This window comes from Talpa occidentalis, unplaced genomic scaffold (genome assembly GCF_014898055.3).
Source record: "Talpa occidentalis isolate TD23 unplaced genomic scaffold, MPIMG_talOcc4v2.1 talOcc4.14, whole genome shotgun sequence".
Lineage (NCBI taxonomy): Eukaryota > Metazoa > Chordata > Mammalia > Eulipotyphla > Talpidae > Talpa > Talpa occidentalis.
In genome coordinates, this window is record NW_023601433.1 from 20,784,754 (window position 1) to 20,801,114 (window position 16,361).

At 42.7% G+C, this 16,361-nt stretch overlaps 1 long non-coding RNA gene and 1 other non-coding gene across 2 annotated transcripts in view; both read left to right on the forward strand.

The window, feature by feature from the left end:
• Positions 1-16,361, forward strand: part of LOC129145726 (uncharacterized) — a 52,532-nt gene that overhangs the window by 9,243 nt on the left and 26,928 nt on the right. The window lies entirely within an intron of this gene.
• LOC119245355 (U1 spliceosomal RNA) lies at positions 11,613-11,774 on the forward strand. Its single transcript, XR_005125291.1, has one exon. It is a non-coding gene; the product is annotated as a U1 spliceosomal RNA (small nuclear RNA).

Consider the following 16,361-nt stretch of genomic DNA (forward strand, 5'->3'; position numbering starts at 1 on the left):
GGTACAGTCAGAAGCACGGGAGGGTGAGAGAATTCACCAGAGCCAGAATGGGGAGCAGAGCAGGAAGAAGGACCGAAGTACACTGCTGAGGGGAGCAGCGGGCGGCAGGAGAGGTCTGCGCGCCATGTGGGACCCTCCTCCCGTGGCCGGGGAGCAGCCGGGGATCGAACCGGCGCCGCAGAGGCCGTGGGCAGCTTCGCAACCCAGCGCTCAACCGCTGCGCCACCGGGGAGGCCCTCATAATGGTGTCTTGATGAGCAGAAGTTCATAATGAAATTCAGTTCATTAGTTGTTTCCTTTATGGTTTATGCTTTTTGTGTCTTGTAGACACAAATTTTTTTAGAAGTCATTGCCTGTCCTGAAGGGCATGAAGATAATCTCCTAAAATATCTTCTGGTTGTTTGAATATTTTGGCTTTCCAGCTTATGTCTACAATCGTTTTATTTTTTTAAAAGATTTATTCATTTATGTATGCAAGAACTGGGGTACAGGCCAGAGGTGCAGGGGATGAGAGGATTCACCAGAGACAGAGTGGGGAGCAGAACAGGTGGATTGATTGAAATACACTGCTGAGGGGAGCAGCTGGGAGACAGGAGAGGTCTGCCTCGCCATGTGGTTTGCTCCCTGGCTGGCTGGGGATCAAACTCAGTGCTGCAAAAGCTGCGGATTGCTTATAGTGCAGTGCTTAACCCTTTGCGCCACCAGGGAGGCTCCCTACAATCCTTTTAGAGTTAGGTTTTGTGATTGTTGTGAGACAGAGGTCAAAGTTTATTTGTTTTTCTGTTTGAATATTCAAATGACCCAGCACCATTTTGAAAGACTGTCCTTTCCTCTCTGTCCTACAATTGTATCATTATTATAAGTTAGAGGGCTGTACAGATGATAGCCTATTTCTAAACTCTTAGTTTCATTGGTTTGTGTAACTTTATGCTTTAACTGGCAAAAGTTTGTGCTAATACTGTACTGACATAATTGCTATAATTGTATAGTAAGTTTTGCCACTGCAGTGTAACTCTTTCAATTTCTTTGTTAAATTGTATTTTTTTAATAGCGGTAATGCTGGTTTACAATACAATATATGATTTTCAGTTTTGTTTCAATTTTGTTTTTCTTTTTTCTTTTTAAAGATTTATTTATTTATTTATTTTATTTATACAAGCACTGGGTACAGTCAGAAGCGCTAGAGGGTGAGAGAATTCACCAGAGCCAGAGTGGGGAGCAGAGCAGGCAGAAGGACCGAAATACACGGCTGAGGGGAGCAGAGGGCGGCAGGAGAGGTCTGCGCACCATGTGGGACCCTCCTCTGGTGGCCGAGGAGCTGCCTGGGATTGAACCGGCACTGTAGAGGCTGCGGGCAGCTTCGCAACCCAGCGCTCAACCGCTGTGCCACTGGGGAGGCCTTCAATTTTGTTTTTCTTTTTCAAGATTGTCTTGGCCATATTTGTCCCTTTGCATTTCATATAAAATATGGGATCATCCTGTCAATTTCCACAAAAAAATTGCTGAGATTTTGAAAGGAATTTAATAAAGTCTGCAGATCAATTTGGGGAGGACATGTATCTTTATAATATTGAATCTTCTTGTCTAGCAATATGGCATATTTCTCTATATGGGTTTTAAATAGGCTTCTTTATTTTCTGGTAGGCCTTGCATATCTTTATTACAATTATTCCTATGAATTGGGTGGTTTTTGATGCTAGGGTTGGTGGACTCATATTTAAAATTTCTTTTTCATCTCCCTGTCATAATGTTAAGACTTCACAGATACTTCATCATCAAAGAAAGAAGTCCATATCAGAACTATTTAGTCTTCAACTGAGCATATTTTTACCTAGTTTATCTGTTGCTTTCCATCTACAAGTAATTTGATGATACAACTGGTCTTTCATTCTTTTAAAAGGATGATTTAAACTTTTTCTTTAGAACAATTGGGAATCAGTGTTTCCAGGAGTCTGTTTAGGTGAGGAAGGAAGGATTCTTTTGGAAAGAACTCATTCTAAGGGAGCTAGAGCCAGGCTGGACCTACTTGACCCTGTAACAAAGCCTTGCCTGAGGGAGGGACACCGTGTGGTGTCTGTCACTCATTTGTCTTGTAGCTGGGTGCCTCAGACTCCTGTCTCAGTCCTTGGGGAGGGTGGTGTGAGGAGGGTTCAAGTGAAAGTGTAAAGTACTCTCTTACTGGTAATTTCAGAAAGCACTGGGCATAAGTAGTACAGTTTTGTGACCCTTTTGGTACCATATTATGAAAGGAGGGCACTGGGGCCTCCCTGGTGGTGCAAGCCATCTCCAGCTACTGCGGCATGAGGGCATGAGTTCGATCCCCCAGCCAGGAGTTAACCCAAAAGGTGCAGCAGACCTCTCCTATCTTGCTCACTGCTCCCCTCAGCAGTGTATTTCAGTAGAGTCTCCTGTTCTGCTCCCCACTCTGTCTCTGGTGAATCCTCTTACCCCCCAACACCTCTGGCCTGCACCCCAGTTCTTGTATGCATAAATAAATAAAAAACTTTAAAAAAAAAAGGAGGGCATTGTTTCTTACCTTAATAATATAACTCCTGTAGCTTTGCACTTTATGGCAGGATCTATCAGAAGTTTCCCCAGTGCCAGCAGGAGCAGCAATAGTAGGAATAATAGCTTACACTTACCGAGTGCTTACTATGTGCAGGCATTATTGTGAGTACTTTGTAAATATTAACTCATTTAAGCATCACAGCTATCCATGAGGTAGGTTATAGATAATATTATTTATTTTACAAGGGCAGAAACAGCCAGAGAAGCTAAATAACTTGCCCTAGATCAGACAGCTCATTAAGTGGCAAAGTCAGGATCTACACCCAAGCTGGCACCAGAGATTACACTTACTGAGTGCTCTTTATTTGGCCTCTCAGGTAGTAGCAGCAGATGGGAGCTATCGCAGGAGAAAAGGAAAAACTGGATATCCCTGCAGGGTGTCTGGCCAGATAGCTGATTGTACTTGCTTTTCAGAATCTGTGAGATACCCTTTGAGGACTTTGAGAAATATCTTGGGGAGGGGGCAGGGCAGCTTTAGAGGGAGCTGGGGGCTAAATGAGCAATTAAGACCAAGAAAAGTGAAACCTAGGTGAGGCAATCATAATTTGGTTTTTAGATCAGATTTGCAGACTTAAGAAAAATTACATTAATTTGTTTCTCAATTTTATTACTTTAAGACTTCCTTGGAGTAAGTAGAATCATGACTTCTGGCCTGTTCTTTCTCTGAGGTGACAGGCATATCTATATTTAGACCAATAGTCATCCTTCCGTGGTGATGGATCAGTGTGTGCCTCCAAAAATGGCTGTACATTGAAATAATAACATGTGTATCTGCATGAACAGATAAATCATTAACATTGTAGATTTGATGCACACACACATCAGAGGGAGTTCTATACAAATTTACCTATTAAGTAGAAAACTAACATTTGTTCTAGGATTATAGATAGCTACTTGGGCAAGTGTCCATGAGCTCATGTAAGCAAACAGACTCAGATTCAGTCATTACAAACAGAACGAATGCAGGGCTTCACAGGCCCAAAGCAGAACCATTAATTTTGATGACACAAACCAGAAACTGGGATTTTCTTTAACCCCATCCTTTCTCTTAACTTCCCCGAAGCTCTATTGATTTTACCTTTTAAATAGCTTTCAAATCTGTCTCCTCTTTTCTATCTCCATTGCCACTAAGAGTTGGAATTCTTTGCATTTTTTTTTTAACCTGGCTAGACAACACTTCCTGAGTGCTTTGTTCTTTTCTCTAACTAGTTGCTCTCATTGCCAAGATTATCTTTATAAAGCATAAAACCATCACATTACTTCCCTACTTAAAAATGTCTCAGTAGCTCCCATTACTTATTTAGGACATTAAAATCCAATGTCCAGAGATTGATCTCCAAGGCTCCCAGGTCCCTTTTTGAGGCCCTCTTTCATTCCTTTATCTGTGGCACAGCTACATCAGACCTCCTAGGTCACCTGGAACCCATGCTCTGCTTTCAGATTTAATACTTTGGTTGCAATATTCCTCAATAGAGTATTCTTTGCCCTTTCAGCCAACTGTTAATTTTCCTTAGAAATTGTCCTCACACTTATCTTGGGTAGGAGGCTTGGTACACATCTATAAGCATTTTTCTTGTATATTGTGTCGTACAAATATTTGTTCTCACTCATAGTCTGTGGAGCCATTGAAGGAAGGTCTTACTCTTCATTGAATTCCCAGTGCTTCATAGGGCGCTTCATAAATCTTTGGTGGATGGATCCTTCCGTCCATCCAGTCATCCACCCATTCTTTCAACTAGTATTTATTTATTTTTTAAAGATTTATTTTATTTGTTTATGCATACAAGAGCTGGGGTGTAGGCCAGAGGTGTGGAGGTTGGGGGTAGTGAGAAGATTCACCAGAGTAGAGGGCAGAACAGGCGGATTGACTGAAATACACTGCTGAGGGTAGCAGCAGGTGAGACAGGAGAGGTCTGCTGTGCTATGGGGGGCACCTCCCTGGCTGGGGATCGAACTCGTGCTGAAGTGGTTGCTAATAGCTTCACAGTGCTGAGGTGTAACTCCTTGTGCCACCAGGAGTCCCTCAACTAATATTTATTGAGGGTACTGATCTAGATGCTGGAAATACATAGCAAACAAGACACAATTCTTATTTCCATGAGCTTATAAACTAGCAAGAGAAGACAGGGAATGAGGAACTATATAAAAGTGGCATAAAGCATTGGGCAGAGAATTAAAATAGGGTGCTGTGACATAGGACGTATGGGTAGATAATTTATATTGGGTGGCCAGAGAGGGCCTCTCTGATGGGTAACCTGGCAGCTGAGATCTGAATGGACTGCCCTTGTGAACGGTAAAGAGCATTGTAGGTAAAGAGAACAGACAACACAAAGGCCTTAGGGTAAGAATGAACTGACTTAGAATAAATGTTGTTTACTTAAGCCAGGGCAGTAACAGGGCACAGTGAGAAAAATGCCTCTAAGAGAGACAGAACTGAAGAGATACATCATGTTAGGTTTTAGAGTCAAAAATAATCCACTCTTGGGCCTCCCCGGTGGTGCAGCGGTTGAGCCCTGGGCTGTGAAGCTGCCCGCAGCCTCTGCAGAGCCGGTTCGATCCCCAGTCACCGGCGAGGGTCCCACATGGCGCGCAGACCTCTCCTGCCGCCCGCTGCTCCCCTCAGCAGTGTATTTCGTTAGTCTGCCTGTTCTGTTCCCTGCTCTGGCTCTGGTGAATTCTTTCAACCTCCCGCACTTCTGACTGTACCCAGTGCTTGTATAAATAAATAAATAAATCTTAAAAAAAAATTCACTCTTTTAACATACTAGATACTTATTGACAGCAGCCAATAGCAAAATAAAAGGGTCCATTGTTCACAATAGATGAACAAAAGCATTTAGGAATGTAGGTGCCAAATGCCCCCTCCCCACTTCACTTGAAGCCGAGCTGTGTAAGGAAGCTGGCCAGCTATAATTCACTTGGTTTTCTACTCCTGTTTGAGCCTTCAGTTTGCCAAAGCTGTGTAGTTTATATGTCCCAAGAATATGAACACTTTTATTTGCTCTGAGATGTGCCTATTTTTAACCTTTACAATGGGAAAATCCCCCCACTTACCCATTACTAATTATCTTCCAGCTTAATATTTTTTATTTCCTTCCTGTGCTCCCTGAAGGAAAAGTTCCCATATCTGAAATCCTGTGTACTTATTGCAGGGTGAGCTGTGTGCTTGCGTACACATGTGGGCTCCAGCCAAGGGTTTTGTAACAAGAGTTGTTCGAGTACAGTTGGCTCATGCAGGAGGCCATGATGTGGCAACTACGAATCTCACTACAGATACACTGAGCATGAACTTGAAAAGCAGGGCTTGTTGCTCAAGACAGCCTATTGGTCAGCTTTGCTTTCTCACTCAGTGTTCCTTTGAATCCTGGGTTTTGGCTCAAAAGACCTAGGATATTTTTGTTTCACAGTCATAATACACAGGACATAGGACAATTTTTATTTTCTCCAATGATTGGTGCTATCATAGAGGAGATCTGCTCTGAAATAATGTTGGCATTTTGGTGGCTTTATTAACCAAGTAGCTTGGCCATAGCAAGATCATGTCTAAATAGCATTCATAGACCCTGGTGTGGCATAATGCTATATCTTGTGTGTGTTTTCCCATTTAAATTACATTTGTGGTTATTCTTGTGGGAAATGACAGTCTAGAAACATATTTAATACTATAGTATAATAATTCAAGATTAAAAAGATTTTTGAACCTCTAAATTGTTCAGACCAGGTCCAAGGTAGTTAGGTGTCTTGCTTCGGAATAGAAAGTATCGATTGGTGTCTGAGCTAGGTTTAACAGACTTGGGTACCTGACTTCCAGGGTAGTTCTTTTATTTCCAGTCATAGTACCTTTTGACATTAGAGAAAAGTAGCAAAGTGCTGACCTAATGACCTTTTTTTTTTTTTTTAAAGCTACTAGTCCACATTTAAATATTGGAAGAGTATACGTAAGAATCGGGATTTCTTCCTTCTCTAGAGACATGAACCCACTTTTCGGTGAAACAAACAGAGGCTGCTACTTTTAGTTATGTGCTTACCAGTTCACCAGAATCTCCATTACTCTCTATTGCTTCCCAAATGTTGAGGTTGGCGGTCAGCTGCCAGATATGATCAAACTTGTGTATTGTTTTTCTGGTAATAGAATTAAGGGAAAAGTAAGCTATTTCTCATACCCATGTCTCTATTAAAAGTGGGCTTATTTCAAGAAGGATGGATATATTAAAAAAGCAGGTGCTTTAGGGTCAGAAGAATTCAGCTCAAGATGATACTGTGAAAGAAATCTATTTGGCACCTGTAAAGCACTAGAATTTGCAAGTCTTGTGTTAAATTCTAGTACCACAATCAAACGAACTTTATACGTTTGATAAGTTTTGAAAGATTTTCATAGCATGGGGTGGGGAAGAAAAGTGGAATAAAGGAGGAATGGACTTTTCTCTCCTCTCTCACCTCCCACCCCATGGTAGAGGTATAAAAAATGAGGTCAGTTTGTTTAGACCCTGAGTCAAGTTGTCCAAAAGGCTGCATTAAGAACTCTTGTGTTGACTTTAGGTGGGATTATCTTGAACTGTTCTATTATAATCTAGTAAACATGCAGCAGAGTTACTAAGATCAGGACTGAGGGTTCTCTGCCATTTGCTGAACTAGTGGTGAAACTGCATAAAGAAAATTCAGAATATAATGCTGAGAGATAAATTGCCAATAAGCAACACCTAAAACAAAACATTCATGGTTCCTTGAATAAAATGTGCCACACATTACCTATCCCATACTGTGGAGAGTACCATTTTCAGGCTCATTTCTACTGGTGAATTTTTTCCTGGTCTCTGCTTCTCACTATCCTTCAACTCTACCATCTAATATTTCTTTTGTGAAGCCAGGAGTTCCCTTGAAGGTTAAAAATAATTCAGCTGTATTGTGTTGAATATAATCGAAATGTCATGAACCATCTAGAGAGCAGGAGAACCAGTTCTCTCTTGTTTCTCTTGGTTTAGTCTGTTTACTTTTCTGGTCCCTGTCGCTGAAGCTAGGGCTGGGAGACCTGGTGAGGAATGCTTCCTCTGGCGTTTCGACAGGCACAGCTATTTGTCAGCCTCAGAAGCTGCTTGGCTACAGGTGCGGAAGGCTGCCCTTATGGAAGGGATAATTATGGTCGGTGACCTTTGAGTTTTTAACTTGGCCTTATCTTACCCCCAAACTCATACCTGATTCAGGAAATTCAGGAAGTCTTTTATTTTTATGTGTTCATATTAACAATTTCCTCACTCACTTTATAGAAGGGAGACAGCCTGGGTACTGGTGAAGAGACTGGAGGTTCTGAATCAGGCCTTTTGACTGAGTGCTAGGCTTGGAGGTGGGGTCTCTGTGGAAAGATTAAGTAGAGGGAGGAGCCATTGTTATTAGGATACCAAAAACATGGCAAAACCAAACACAACCACCCACCTCCTCTCTGACTCACCTACCCAACGCGTGATTAAACTGGAGGGGGTGGGTGGCAAGCAGGTATTTGACTCTGTGAGGCGCACCCGCGAGACACTGTTGGTTGTTGTTCCTTCTCCAGAGGACCTTGGAGCTGGGGATCTCAAGATACACCTAGACCAGTGATGTCTGTTTTGGGCTTGTGAAACCTTTGTCATTCAAGTGACCTAATGAATTAGAAACTGTGATGGATAGCAAGACTTTTCAGGGATTTGGGATGCTCTTTGAATTATCAGGAATATGGTGGGTCCAGGAGTCACCAAGTAGTGTCTTTGGTACCCTCAGGGAAGGCCCATGTTTATCCTGGCCTCCTTGAGGTAGACAAACCTGGAGCAGATGAGGCCACTCCTTTGGCTCAGTCTGATCTCCATAGGGAGAACATTCCCAGAACACTGAAATGATCAGGGGTATAGTATGGTTAGCATTATGAGAGATTCTTTCTGTTCTTTACCTCTTATATGCAATGGGATAATGGAAAAAAAAATCTGTTGCCATACCAGCATTGGCCACTTCAAAGCAACAGTTATTATACCAGTCATGGTAGATTAATGTGGATCCCAATATAAACATTGTTTTATCCCTTTTTATTTTAAGTGAAGCATTTGGCTTGTATATTATGTTTGAAACATCAAACACAATGCATACTCATATCTGAATATGAATACTACCTATGTTTTAATAATAGCTGGCATTTTTATTATGTGTATGGCACCCCAGGTGTATCATCTTAAATTATGTATGTAGCATTTAAGGTGTATAGTGACTTAAATAATTACTGTTGCTTCATTTGGCCTACATAGAATGTGCCAGTTTAGCAGATGAGGTCATTCAAATCACCTGAAAAGGTTGCCTTAATCTGCCTGTCACAATTCATGGAAATCACAAGTCTCAAGTAGTGTTTCAATATCAATAACATGGTCAGTGAAAAGTTGAACTGCTTTCTTACCTCTCTTCTCCTGTTTCCTACCCACTTCCACAAGCTTGGCATCTTAATCCATAGAAATGTTGCACCTATGAAAAGCTCTAGGATATATGGGTCTGTTAACCCCTTCCTAGCCCCACAGCCAGAAGTGGCATGTGATCCAAGGAACAGCCTAGACACGTCAGCTGGGACATATACCAAGGATTCTCCTTTCTCTCTGATACTTCTTAGCTGTGCCCTCCAAGAAGAGGTTTGCTCATTCTGGAGCCAAGGTCGTCCCCTTCTCACACTCATTTTGTTGTAAATGCTTCAGTACCATCCCTCCTCGCCTGGATATTTGAAATTCAAAAATATACAGGATGAGGCTTGCCATGGGCGTCGCTGGGAGTCCTTGAGCCTATGTGTAGTGCCAACCCCTGACCCCTGGAGGAAGAGCAGTGTAACTACCCCTGGGCGACATCCTGAAAGTTGTGGTGGGAGCCGCCCTACCCGCTGCTCTCAAGCACGGAGGCCAATGTTTCCTAGCTGGGCAGCTCTAGACAACAGCCAGGTCTGGCCTGGTAAAGGAAATATATGTGAGCAGTCAAATTGGAAGTGAGGTTAAGTAGGAAGGTTAAGTAGGAAGAACTCATGAAGAAGTGGAATTTCCTTTTGAAAATCAGGGATGGCTTTAACAAAGCTTCCTCCTGTGGGTGTCCCCCTCTCTCTTTCCACTCCTTCTCAGCTGCCGACTGAGGAGTGGAAATATGGCTCTGGCTTTCAAAAGTAGCCTCGCAGCTGTAGAAGGGTTAACTTCCAGCCATTCTTCTATTTCCCATGTGAAATGTAATAGCGCTTTAACAGAGCTGTAAAGATCAAAGGGTACCCAGCTGAAGGGGAATCTGTGGTCTAAGAAATAAATATTTTTTTTTCTGCAGGTTCATTTAATCCCTTCCCCCAACCCTAACTAGATGAAATACTGGGTCAAAGGGCCAAATAAACTCTGTTCAGGGAGGGATCTTGCCATCTCATTTCCAACCAGGCACTTTTCCCCTGTAACTTTCCAGTCGTATTTTTGAGAATATTGTTGATAACTCTGACACCTGGTGGTCATTTCAAAAACTGCACTCTGGGGAGGTGATCAGCCACTTGTTTTTAGCTACTTTAGTTTTTCCACTTACAATTTCAGTGTAAATAAGGTGTACATTATAAATTAGTCACTATTATTAAATGAATTATTTATAAATAAAATCATTTCAAGTGCATTCAGCAGAATACGCTTGGAAAGAATATTTCTATAAAATTATACCTATTGTGGTTCCTGGGAGTTCCCCCTAAGTGTGGGAAGAGGGAGACTTATTTTACTTTATAGCCCTTAATTCTCTTAAATCTATTTTTAAACAAAAAGAATGTTATTATTATAATTGTAACTGAAGTATTCTGCTTGGGCAGGAGGCCCAGAAGTCCAGGATATTCCCTTCCAGGCTTCCTACCCACTCCTGGTGTTGTGTCCTGGGGCCTCTAGTGCTTTTATGAGTTTTGAGGGAATACAGCTGGGCTCACTTGGATCTTGTTCACCGACACTGGTGGAGGAGCCCAGCAGCTGAGGAGAAGCTGGTCCTTGGAGGAGTATGGTCAGAGCACCAAATCTGGAAAAAATACCCAGATGGTCACCATGGTGAAGGCAGCAGCACTCCTCTTTTGGGGTAGGGGGGCTGCCTACTTCCCAAGCTTGTGCTTAAGGGAGACCTCCAGTTGGAGAGCCAACCACTTGGTCAAATACCTGATGCCTCCCAGGTGTGAAGCAGCCAGAAGCTCAGTTTCATAAGGCATGGTGAGGCCACTTGGGGTGCGGGGCATATGCTCCTGGCTCTAGCATCAGAGAATGGGGGCTGGGCAGATGTTGTTGGCTGAGAGAAGAGCCAGGGCTGATGAGAGCAACCGCCTTCTGACTGCCTTTTCTATACCTCTCACTACCTGATAGAAACATTTCCTTCATTTTGAACAGAACTCCCACTGCTTTTCTACCTCCCCTGATGATAATATACTTACTTTTCTGAATTTGGGGAATGTAACCACTTTTCAAGTATGTGCTCAGGCACAACAAATACTCCTCTTGCTTGACTGTGCCTGTTCACCCAGCTTACCACAGGCAGTTCAGAAACACTGGGTATCTGAGTAGCCTGGGAGAAAGCTGCAAGGGCAGAACCTTTATGGTGTTTCCCAGTGCCAGGTTAACTCCATGGGGAGAGGCCCTGCCTGCACTTGTAATGCAGTCCCTGAAGGGTGGGACCAGGACACAGAAGTGGAGCTCTTTCGTGGAATCTCTGCAAGGGAAAGAAAATCTTAGCACCACACTCAATTATTGTGCCTTGCAGTCCACCCTTGAATAATAGGAGCGCTGACCACATGCACCTCTCTCCGCAGCAGTAAAAAACCTGAGTGTAACTTTTGATTTCTCTATAACTTAATTACTAATAGTCATCTGCTACCATAACATAAATTACTGATAACACATATTTTATATGTTATATGTATTATATATTGTGTTCTCACAGTAAAGTAGGCTAGAGAGAAGGTTATTAAGAAAATTGGAAAGAAGAGAAAATGCATTTATAATACTGGTCTGTGTTTATCAATATTCTGTGTTTACTGGTCTGTTAACAAGAAAATCTGCACACTTACCTGGCAGGGGCAATACCATGGTCATGAAGGTGGTTTTCCCAGGGTGTTGTTTATCCACTGCACTCTGGATGTGCTGACCCTGGCAGTTTCTCCAAATGTGAGAAACTGGACTGTACAATTTGTGTTGATGGAGTACTGCCTGTGTACTCTCCACTGGGGAAAAAAAAAAGACAGAATTCACTTAGACATGAACCTCACAGTTCAAATCTATATTGTTCAAATGTCAACTGTTTACCCAAAGGTCATGTTTCAGCTCTGGTGATCCACTCTTTCAGGGAGCGCCCACAAGGGTACAAGCCAGCCCAAGTGCCAGCCCAGGCTTGTTCTGGTGTCCACGATCTTTTTGACTCAAATGGTCAGGCACCTGACCGCCTGGTGATCACCTCTCCCTCCTCTGGGTAGCACCACTTTGCCTTCCAGGGCAGTGGGGATACCGCCCTTTGCCTTTCTCCCTTCCTTGCTCCTGCTGCTCAGATCAGAGATCTCCAGCAGACATCATGTGACCTCGGGGATGGAAGCCACATGTTAAAGGAGGCAGAAGAAGCCTGAGAGCCTGATGACATCACAGAGTTGTCAAAATAGTCCCTTTTTTCTTACCTCTGGGCTTTAATAAAAGTGAGACAATAAATTCTTGTATGTAAATGATTGGGTTTTCTATTACATGCAGTCAAATCTGATTGTAACATTCAGTGACCCTTAGTGCTGTCTGGGTGTTTTCCTCTGTACTGTGGCAGAGGGACATATATCTCTTAATTAAGAATACAACTGAAGGCCTCTCTAGTGGCGCATGGGATTAAGCACCTCACTATGAAGCAATCCACAGCCTCTGCAGCATGAGCTCGATCCCCGGCCAGCCAGGGAGCAACCCACATGGTGAGGCGGATCTCTCCTGTCTCGCCCGCTGCTCCCCTCAGCAGTGTGTTTCAGTCAGTCTGCCTGTTCTGTTCCCCGCTCTGTCTCTGGTGAATCCTCTCACCCTCCTTACCACTGGCCTGTACCCTGGTTCTTGTATAAATAAATACATCTTAAAAAAAAAAAAGAAAACAGTGGAAACAACTGGAATCTCTGGTAGTGCATTCCTTCTGGTGGGACTCTGTTCACACAATAAAATATCTTTCTTCTTGGAGTTACTGAATTTTAAGTCTGTCTCATAGTGGAAGTGAGGTGGAGATGTAGTTTCATAAGCATATAATGTTTCATAACCTCTTAAACTGGGGAGTTGAGGTGAAGAGAGGCAGTAAGGATGGGGGGCAGAGGTGGAGAGCCTGGCTGCTCTGATTGCCTTTGTAAAATGCACATTTGGAGCTTTTGAAAAGCCCTGGTCCTCACTCAGAGAAGAAAAGAGGGCTGAAGCCCTTGATTCAGTTCTGCAAACTGTGGTTTGTTAGCTACATGGCCCATATCCTTCTTGATCTTTTTTTTTTCCAAACAACTTTATCAAGATATAAATGATATACAGTAAACCATACCTATTAAAGTGCATAATTTGCTAAGTTTTCCTGTATGTTTACATCCATGAAACTATCACCTAAATGAAGAGCATGAACGTATCTGTCACCCCCAAAAGTTGCCTCAAGGGCCTTTGTAATACATCATTCCTCCCCTGGCAACCGTTGAACTGCTTTCTGTCATTGTGGATTTTGCCTCCTTTTACTGGGTGTAACTTTTTAAAGATGCATCCACTGTGTAGTGTGTTTCAGTTTATTCCTTTTTATTGTGGAATAATATACTGTTGCATGGATATACCACAATTTGTTTATCCATTCACCTGGTGGTTGATGTTGTATCATTTCCAAGTTTTGGCTGTTAGGACTGCTCTGAACATTTCTGAGTAGGCCACTTTCTACAGAAAGTGTCACTGGGGTTTTTACAGAAAGTTTTACTCCCCGGTGGTGCAGCGGGTTGAGCACTGCGCTGTGGAGCTGTCCACAGCCTCTGCAGCATGGGTTTGATTCCCAGCTGGCCAGGGAGATTCCCACATGGCGTGGCAGACCTTTCCTGTCTTACCTGCTGCTCCCCTGGGCAGTGCTTTCAGTCTGTCTGCCTGTTCTGCTCCCTGCTCTCCATCTGGTGGATCCTCTCACCCTCCCATGCCTCTGGCCTATACCCCAATTCTTGTATAAAAATAAATCTTTGAAAAAAAAGTTTCACTGGGATTTTCATGGAATTACATTAAATATATAGACAATATGGGGAACACAAAATTGATGTTTTACACTGTTAAAAGAAATAGAAGAAGACACAAAGAATGGAAAGACATCCCCTGCTCATGGATTGGAAGAATAAACATTATTAAAATGGCCATCCTATCAAAAGCAATATACAGATTTAGTGCTATTCCAATAAAAATTTCAATGACATTCCTCAAAGAAATAGAACAATTATTGATGAAATTCATATGGAATCATCAAAAACCCCGAATAGCCAAAGCTCTCCTGAAAAAAAAAGAGAAGGGAATGGAGGCATCACACTCCCTGACTTCAAACTATACTACAAAGCCATAATCATCAAAACTGCATGGTATTGGAACAAGAACAGACAAATGGAATCAAATAGAAAATCCAGAAATAAACCCACAGATTTATGGTCAACTAATCTTTGACAAAGGAGCAAAGAATATGCACTGGAGCAAAGAAAGTTCGTTCAATAAATGGTGCTGGGAAAACTGGGTCGCTACATGCAAAAGAATGAAGCTTGACTACTACCTCACACCATGCACAAAAACCAACTCAAAATGGATTGAAGACCTAGACATAAGACCTGAAACCATAAAATACATAGAAGGAAATATAGGTGAAACACTACATGACATGCACATCAAAGACATCTTTACAGACACATCACCCAAAGCAGTGATAGTGAAGAAAAAGATAAACAGCTGGGACTACATCAATTAAAGAGCTTCTGCACAGCAAAAGAGACAATAACCAAAACAAAGAGAAACCCCACTGACTGGGAGAAAATTTTCGCATACAACACTTATGATAAAGGACTGATCACAAAAATCTACAAAGAGCTGATGAGACTCAACAAAAACAAAGAAAATAATCCAGTCAAAAAATGGGCAGAAGAGCTAAAAAGAAACTTCTCTGAAGAGGAAATGCAAATGGCCAACAGGCATATGAAAAAATGTTCAGCATCACTTGTAATCAGGGAAATGCAAATCAGAACTACCATGAGATACCATCTTACACCAGTGAGAATGGCACATATTACACAAACTAGCAACAACAAATGTTGGCGAGGTTGTGGAGAAAAAGGAACTCTCCTGCACTGTTGGTGGGAGTGCAAACTGGTCCAACCACTATGGAGAGCTGTGTGGAGATTTCTTGACCTACTAAACATAGAGCTTCCATATGATCCAGCAATTCTACTCCTAGGTATTTACCCAAATGACACAGAAACAGTAATTCCAAAGGGCACCTGTACCCCTATGTTTATAGCAGCACTATTTACAATAGCTCAGCTTTGGAAACAACCCAAATGCCCCAAAATAGATGACTGGATAAGAAGATAATGTGGTACATATACACAATGGAATATTACTCAGCAATCAAAAAAGAAAAACACATGCAGTTTGCAGCAACAAGGGTGGAGCTAGAAGGGATCATGCTCAGCGAAGTAAGTCAGAAAGAAAAAGAAAAATACCGGATGGTCTCACTCATAGCAGGAATTTAGAAAACCTAAATAAGGGACCAGGAAAAAGACTAATCAATGCAAAGTAATAATCAAAATCAACAAGCAACTATAGGGCCTCCCCGGTGGCACAGCGGTTGAGCGCTGGGTTGCGAAGCTGCCCGCAGCCTCTGCAGCGCCGGTTCGATCCCCGGCTGCTCCCCGGCCACCGAAGGAGGGTCCCACATGGCGCGCAGACCTTTCCTGCCGCCCGCTGCTCCCCTCAGCAGTGTACTTCGGTCCTTCTGCCTGCTCTGCTCCCCGCTCTGGCTCTGGTGAATTCTCTCACCCTCCCGCGCTTCTGACTGTACCCAGTGCTTGTATAAACAAACAAACAAATAATACATGCCTCTTTAAAAAAAAAAACAAAAAAAACAAGCAACTATAAACCAGAGACACACTACGGGGTGGGGGAGGGGGGATTAGAGAGGGGTGGGGAGAGGAAGAACTAGAGTCAAAATAAGGGGGAGTGCAATTGTATGGGGAATATAACCAAAATGAAAATGCATACATTGTACAAAGATGAAAAATGATGTAAGAATTATATAAGATAAAATATTAAAAAAAATTGATGTTTTAGTGATATTTTGTTTTCTGACTTAAACAATATGTATCAAGTCTCCCTGGTGGCGCAAGGGGTTAAGCACTGTGAAACTATCCGCAGCCACTGCAGCACAAGTTTGATCCCTGGCCTGCCAGCTACCCACATGGCACAGCAGACCTCTCCTGTCTTGCCCGCTGTTCTCCTCAGCAGTGTATTTCGCCTATTCTGCTCCCCACTCTGTCTCTGGTGAATCCTCTCACCTCCCTAGGACCTCTGACCTGTACCCCAGTTCTTGTATGCATAAGTAAATCTTAAAAAAAAGAACAGCATGTATCTTGCCCCTTTTTTTTTGAATGTTAGAAATTGCCACATGCTACCATCATTTTTTAAAAAGATTTATTTATTTATGCATGCAAGAGCTGGGGGTACTGGCCAGAGGTGTGTGTGGGGCGGGTGAGAGGATTCACCAGAGACAGAGTGGGGAACAGAACAGTCAGATTGACCGAAGTACACTGCTGAGGG